Genomic DNA, 7,779 nt, shown 5'->3' with positions numbered 1-7,779 from the left:
AAAAAAAAAAAAAAAAAAAAAAAAAAGGATGATGGCCAAGACCCTTACTGGGCTCCAAAGCCCCCCATGATCTAGTTCCCGCCAGCCCCACCTCTCTGATCTTAACACTTTCCACTTAGCTCCAGCCTGCCTGAAGGTGTCAGAATGCCCACATCCCTCTGGATCTCACTTTCTCTATTGTCTTGGCTTAGAAATTTAGAGCCTGTCTTCCTCCATGCCCAGGTGTGATTTGAGATGGATCCCAAGTTACATGCTGATAGCTGGGCATGTGGACCACACTGCTTTTCCCAGCTTGCTCTTCAGACTGGCTCCTTGACAGTTCGATGTTTTGAGGTCTCTCCATACGTGTGAGCAGTTGAATGGATATGATAAGGGTAGAGAGGATTGGCAAGCAGGGAGTCAGAAAGCCCTAGGCCTCAGCTCTAGAGGCCACAGCTCAGGTGACAACCCTTAACATCCTCCTGCCTCAGACACATTCTCTGGGAAATTGGGATACCAATGGTACCTATCATCCTGGGGCCGTGTAAAGTTAGAGAAGGAAATCCATGGAAAGAACTGGGGTGAGGGAGGCTTATCAGACCAAAGACTTTGCAACAGAGTGAGAAGAGAGCACGAGGACCAAGAATGGAAGGATGGCAGAGTATGCCGAGGACTGCAGCTGTGTGCTCCAGCCCCTGCACCTTCTGTCACAGAGGCCAGGAAGCCCCTGACACTGGACATGAGAACTTGCTGGAGCCACAATGGAGAGCTCTTAGGCCAATCAAAGGCTAAGGGTGAGCTGCCAGGACAGAGGAGCTGTTGACTCCATACCCACTTTTCAGAACTAGTCTTCCAGGAAAAGGCTGGTGCCATGATGCCCAGAGCAGACAGTGCCACCCACCAACAAAGCCCTGTACCTGGCTGGCAAGCTGCGGTGTTCAGGGAAGGAAGGTGGCTGTGAGGTGGGGTCTGTGGTTTGCTTGGAGGGCTGAGAAGGTACATCACCTCAAGACACAAGGCCCTCTGCTTCCTCTACAGCCCCTTGGCACGTGGTTGCCAGCAGAGCAGAGGAGGTCGCAAATGCCTCATGTCTGAGGCACAAGCAGCTTCCTGTCACCCCTGCTTCCTGAAATCCCAAAGTGAAATCCATCCCTGCTTTGGCCACACCCAGCCCAAGGACAAAGAACTGGAGGACAGCCTGTGCATTTATCCACTGATACTCATGTCTCCAGAGAATGATTTTCTAGGAAAAGGCAGTGGTACTTTCTAAGAAAGAAACCGAGATCTTACATGAAGATAAAATACCATGAAGAGCCTGGCCGAGGCTGCTTCCTAGAGCGGCCACCTCAGAAAAAAGTGCTGATAAGGGAGTATTCTTGCTTCTGAGAACTGGCTCTGCACACCCGCTCTCAGCCTCCTGGCCATGTTACTATCTCACCACCAGACACCTCACTAATGCACTGGCTCTGGGGTCCCGAAACCTCAGGGCTGAGGTTCACACCTACCTCACATGTGCTAGTATTCTGGGCCCTACTACCCTGGGGGTTTGCAGAAGTCAGCCCTCCTGGCTTCTGCCTGCTGAAATGAGGGTTTTGGCTGCATGTACCCTGGCTCAGATGGTCTAAATGCAACCTAAATGATGCGAGGTGCCATAAAATCTTGATCCCATTTTCCAAGGGCACCAGGCTTTGGAAAGCCACACGTGGTGGCGGTATGTGTGGTGTGTTCTCTCTAGGTGACTTAAGTGTCTACTGGAGGCAGGATTCTGATGGACCCAAGGACCCTTTCCCTCTAGCACAGAAGAAGGCAAGTTGTATGCTCACTCACCCTCCGGGTCTTCTCCACGTCACCACATGGCAGTCGCTTCACGAAGTCAATGCCTGTCAGTGGTGTGCCCGTTGGAGGCAGGAGGATGGAGGCGTCCATCATGAGATATTCCACATTCATGGGCTTCATCTAGGAAAGACGGTCCAAGTCTCAGGGAAACCTCCCACCTACACCAGCAACATGAATGTCAGCTGTGTCAGACTGAGCCCATGCTTCCAGCTTGCCAGGTAAGAGTGACAGGACTTTTCCATTTCCAAGTTGCAGCTTTTCCCTTTCACTGCAGCCAGGGGCCGCACAGGCTACCTGCCTTCTTTCGGGGAACATATTAAGTACGTTCCTCAGAGGCCTGAGCCCCATCCTCTAAATCCCTGCATTTCAAAGCAGGGTGGCAGAGCCATGTTCCCACTCTTGGCATTGGTGTTCTAGCAGTGCCTTCTCAGCACTGCCCTGCTGGCTGCTCTCACCCCTGCTCCCACCATGTCACAGCCTCCCCAGTGAGCCCGTCACACTTTGCCATGGAGGGGGGCAGTAACCTGCTGGACTCATTATCCCTGTTTTATTTTGTGGGGACAGGGTATGTAACACTGGCTGGCCTGAAACTATGTAGACTATGCTAGCCTTGAGCTCACAGCTATCTGCCTGTTTCTGCCTCTGGAGAGTTGGGATTAAAGGTGTGAGCCACTATAACCAGCTTAATTTTTTTCATTATCCTTTTAGCAATAAACTGGAGGTGCTAAGGGACCTAAAAGGAGTCAAGTCCTGAGGCGACAGGGGCAACACTCAGGCTTGTCCCACCTCTGCTTGCTCAGAGGCCAATTTCCTAGGGGCCAGTGGAGCACTGATTTCAGCTGCAGGGCTTGGGCGTGTCCCTTAGTATTTCTGGAGAATGTCAAGCACTGTCCATAAACACTGGAGCAAAACCCAAGCAAAACCCAGGAAACTCTCTGAGGCAGGGAAAGGGGGACATACAGTTTTGTTCATGGACTTTGCGAGACCTGCTGCAGGATATTGCTCATTCAGCTGGGGCAACTCAGAGGTGTGGGCCCCACTGCACAGATGGCAAACAGCCAGGCTCAGAACATAAGACACCTGGCCAGGGGCACCTGGTTAAAAAGCACTAAAAGCAGACACTGCAGGGTAGGAATCCCAGATTTCCCAAACCACAAATGACATGTAGAGTTTACATTTCTAAACCAAAAAGGGCACTGTGGAGGATCACACTGCAGGAAGGGAGTGTGCAATGGAGGGAAAGTGGTGAATAACCACAGAATGCTGTAGCTGATGGTCTGAAAGGGTAAAGTCTGAACTGCCTCCTAAGAATGACTGGAGCTATGTGGGCCAGCAGGAGCAAGGCACAGTCATGGCAGCCCACATGGCACAAGGAGGCCTGGCCTTCAAAAGGCTCCATGGAGGCCTCAAGCAGGCAGTGCTGGAAGAGTCTTGGGAAAAGGCTTGGGAGCCAGGGGGGGTCACTTAGGTGTGCTGCCTGCCTTTTTCTTTCTGACACTTTAAACATTTAAGTTCATTATAAATGTTCCCCTATCACTTCATGCTTAGGAGAGTCATGTCCATGAAAAAGAGAATTTATCATCTGTTTATTGAGTGCTACTCAGAGGCAGATGCTGGGATGCAGAGACCAGCAAAACAGAAAGCTGTGGTCTCCATAGCCTGTCCTCTAGGTTGTGTGCACCAGGGTAAGACAAAGACTGTGTGGGCACTCAACACTGGAACATTCTAGAGGACCAGCAAAAGTAGCAGCAGAGCATAGGTAGATCTGGCTCTGCTACTAACAAGATGGACCAGACTTGGGGCTATCACTCAGCCCCTGACTCCCACTTTCCTGTCTCTGTAAATTCCCAGGGGAAATCCAGTAAGTCTTATATTAAAGATTCTATCTACAGACTGGCTGGTGAGAGCCTCCTGATTGTGGAGAGCTGAGATGCAGCAGGTCCTCATCCAAATTATTTTGGGCTATTTTTAGTCCCCTTAATAGCCACTCAATAGTTTACCTCTGTCTGACCTCACATCCCTGTGACTCTCAGGTGAAACTTTGGACTGCATTAACACAGCACTAGCTTCCACCTACCCAAAAGCTAAGAATGTTATCAGATTGGCATCTGGGGCCTACAGGAGAGACTTTCCCAACCTTGTTGTAACCCTCCTGCCTGATGTTCCCACCAAGGTATTTGAAAAGTGACTGGATTTATGACTTGTCTGTAGTCAAAGAACAATTTAACAACTTCATGAGACCAGTTCCATATCAAAATATGTTCTTTAGAGGCAACCTGAATCCTGGACAATGGTCACTTATATTTGGCTCTGAAATAAACTCTTATTCCCTTTAATGTGAGAGATGTGTTTTACATCAGCCAGGCTAACAGACTTAACATATACAACATTCTCTTGATCTGGGCATGCAGTGAGCTCTCAATAAAGTCACCTCTCTATGATTCAGATTCAGGTGAGTCTGACTACCTCACAGACAGCACAGCCACCAGCATGGAGCAGCAGTCAGGCCTATCCCACTTCTGTAGGCTCAGAGGCCAATTTCTTAGGGGCTGCAGGGCTCAGGGTGTGTTCCTTAGTATTTCTGGAGAATGTCAAACATTGTGCAGCAGGACATGCCATAAACACTGGAGTAAAACAAGCAAGACTCAGGAAACTCCCTGAGACAGGGGAGGTGGGGGACATACAGTTTTGCTCATGGGCTTTGCATGAGGCCTGCTGCAGGTATTTCTTATTCAGCGGGGGCACTCAGAGGTGTGGGCCCCATTGTAGAGATGGCAAACAGCCAGGCTCAGAATGTAAGCCACCTGGCCAGGGGCACAGGGTTAGGAAGCAATGAAAGCAGACACTGCAGGGGCTTAGGAATGAATATAAACTGAAGTTAGTGGTGATGGCGATCAAAAGGCTCCATTTCAAATTTACCTCACTACCAGTCTTTGCCACTTGATCAAAAGCCCCAGAGCAGACAGAGCTCTCTGTAGGTTTGGCAGGCACACAAGTATGTGCCAGCCTAGGTGTGTTCTGGCCCCGCACTTACTGTCATGCTCCTGTACTCGTCTTCAAACATGTCCAAAAAAATCTCTTCTCCCTACAAAGGAAGGGAGGGAAGAGAAGCTTGTTTCTATTTTTTTCCATAAACACAGTATTATAAATGTAGCTGTCGGTTTTTGAGACCATCTGTTTCTCATTATGAGTTCTCGTAAATCATCAGAAAGTAAAATATACACGTGAACACGAACACACATGCTCAGAAGTAAGACCAAATATCAAATTGCACTGTTCAACATTTTCCTCCTTTTTAAAAGCACATTGAGTTAGAGTTCTGTCAGATCAGTTAATTAGAGTACAATGACAAAAATAACATTATACATAATTAAAATGTAGACGAGGCTAATATTTTAAGTGCTACTTATCTAGAGTGGTTGGAAAAGTGAGGAATGTTGGTTAAGTCGTCATGTTAAACATGTGAGGTCCGTGCCTCTTAAAGGAAAATAACTAGGAATGTTTAGCACTAAATTATGTGGCTCATTCCATTTGTTTTTGAGGAAAGTCTTGAAGTCTGGCTGATAGGGGCCAAGGCTCTGCCCAGGATGCCCCCTTGGGCAAAATCTAGCACTACCTCTGAAAGCCTTTCTGGGTTTTACTGGGATGGGAATGGGATGGCAAATAGTGTTATATGTAGGAGAGTAGGATGGTGCCCATGTGTGCTGGGTCACTCATTGCTAAGGCAAAAGAAGCTAATACACAGAAAATGTGTGGCCCAGAGCCTCCCACTTGGTGGGGCAGGGCAATGTTAGAGTTGTCCCTGTACTGTACTGCATCCTGACAACCATCAGAACCAGCCTGTCTCTCTGAAAGTCCTACCAGTGTTTCCTCCCACCCCCCACACACTTATACATGCAAAGTCAGGGTGGAAAGTGCAGAGACCTTTTAAAAATTTGTTCAGTTGTCAGAGTTGCAGATGAACTTGAACTTTCTTTCATAGCATAAGTGGCACCAACAAAATGATAGTCCTTGCAAATGCCCAAAAGCTTCTGAGACACTGCACTGAGAGTTTAGATGTTATAGGGTAAAAGCAAGAGAAAAGGTCTGGGCTGGGAACTGAAATTCAAATGAAACTTTACCTCTGTTAGGGACAAGGAGTCAGCTCCTAGGAAATAGCCCTTTCTGTGTCTTTCTGTTTACAACTCCAAAGCTTTGAAGCAGTGGACAGAGAAGTTCTACTGGGAAGTAGTCCAAAGAGGGCTAGGGAAGCCCTGGTGGTTCTGCTTTCTTCGGGGTGGGGGATGTTCCTGCTTAAGACTGTATGGTTTTGGGTATTCTAAGGGGCAGCTGGGATTTCCTCCCCAAGGTGTGGCAGCCTGAAGTGACCACTGCTACCACTGCTAACTGGGCCTGGCAAGATAGAGTTCTAGAGTATAGGCCTGGCTTGAGCTCCATAAAAACCGACAGTAATGGCGGTGGCTGAAGAGTTTTCTGAAGAAGCAGCAGTTGAGGTAAGGATAGGTACCAGAAAGCAATTGCAGCATTGCCATCTTCCCCTCCCAGTACCACCTGCCTTAGCCTCAGTCAGGTGAACCACTACCAGCAAATCTGAGAGATCTGCTATGGAGGCCAACAGATTAAACGATCACTAGGACTATTTGACACATGGTTGAATCCACTATGGCTGATAAACAAGCCTCAAGAGAAGGGTAAGGTTGGGTTGTCTTAGACTCCACTAAATTTATACACTGAAACCTCATCCCTAGGGTGAGGTCTTGGGAGGACATAAGGTCACAAAGTGGATCCTGATGAATGGGATTATTGCCTTTCTGAGAGGACTTAGGGAGTTTGTTTGTCCCTACCACTAAGGAGGACACAGGAGACAGTGCCATATATGAGAGAGGAGGCCCTTATCAGACACTGAATCTCAGTATTGGACTTCCTAGTCTCCAGAACTATTGCTTGGATGGCATCTTTTTTACAGAAGCCTGACTATACTAAAACACAGGCCTTAAGGTCAGAGCTAAACAAAATCGAACAAAACCATCACGATGGAGTTTCTTAAGATGATCGCTTGGACCCTGAAAGCTAAATCGCTACAAATCTTTCAGATCCCAAAGGTCAGGGTAATGCTTGGTGATGCTTCACAAGGTCTCACTAAACTTAATGGTAATTCTTTGAAGGTCTCCATGAGGCTTCTTAGCATGCACATCTACAGATATCACACATGTACATAATGATAAAATCATAGGTAATTCATGGCAATTTTCTGCAACACACATACACACACACACATGAAAATAATAAAAATTTAATAAAAACAGAAGACACAGTCTTTATGTGTATGGGACTAGACACCACCATCAGGTATTTTGTAAGAGGCATCCCATGCTGCTCTCTACCCATGCTGCCAAGTACCTTATAGAAATGCCGAACAAGGTGGACACTTTCTTCTCTTGCTCCCTGTTGAAAAAGGAGGGTATGAAGGATGCAGATCTGAAGGGAAACTGTGGATGACCCAACACAATGACACCGAAAGCAGTTATAGTATAATGAAACAAGGGAAAGAGTTATTGAATATGGCCATTATTTCTCCACTTTAATAAAACAAAAAACCCTTTCAGCACTGTGTGTGTTTGTGTGTGCAGATACACCAAGGGTCAAGCTCAGTTGTTACTTCCTTTTTAAAAAATGTTTTATTTTTATTTTAGGTATATGAGCTTATTGCCTGCATGTACATAAGTGCACCTGTGTCGTGCAATGCCTGTGGAGGTCAGAAGGCAGCAGTGGATTGCCTGGGATTGGAGTTATGAACGGTTATTAGCCACCATGTGGGTGCTGGGAATTGATCCTAGGTCCTCTGTAAGAGCTGCCAGTACTCTTAACCACTGAGCCATCTCTCCAGCCCCTGTTCTCACTCTTTTTTGTTTTTGTTTCTTTTGAGACAGGGTCTCCCTGTAGCCCCAGCTGTCCTGGAACTCA

General features: G+C 47.4%; 1 long non-coding RNA gene across 1 annotated transcript; it reads right to left on the bottom strand.

The window, feature by feature from the left end:
* Window positions 1–1,805: 1,805 nt before the first annotated feature.
* On the bottom strand, window positions 1,806–7,262 carry LOC103728652. The gene is made up of 3 exons (XR_607040.3): window positions 7,216–7,262; window positions 4,850–4,900; window positions 1,806–1,935 (listed from the first exon to the last, which is right to left on the bottom strand). It is a non-coding gene; the product is annotated as an uncharacterized LOC103728652 (long non-coding RNA).
* Between the last annotated feature and the right edge of the window lie 517 nt (window positions 7,263–7,779).

The sequence above is a fragment of the Nannospalax galili genome, unplaced genomic scaffold, assembly GCF_000622305.1.
Source record: "Nannospalax galili isolate Female #2095 unplaced genomic scaffold, S.galili_v1.0 C50122847, whole genome shotgun sequence".
Taxonomy (NCBI): domain Eukaryota; kingdom Metazoa; phylum Chordata; class Mammalia; order Rodentia; family Spalacidae; genus Nannospalax; species Nannospalax galili.
Note: the sequence above shows the minus strand (reverse complement) of the source record. Positions and strands in the feature narration are given on the sequence as shown.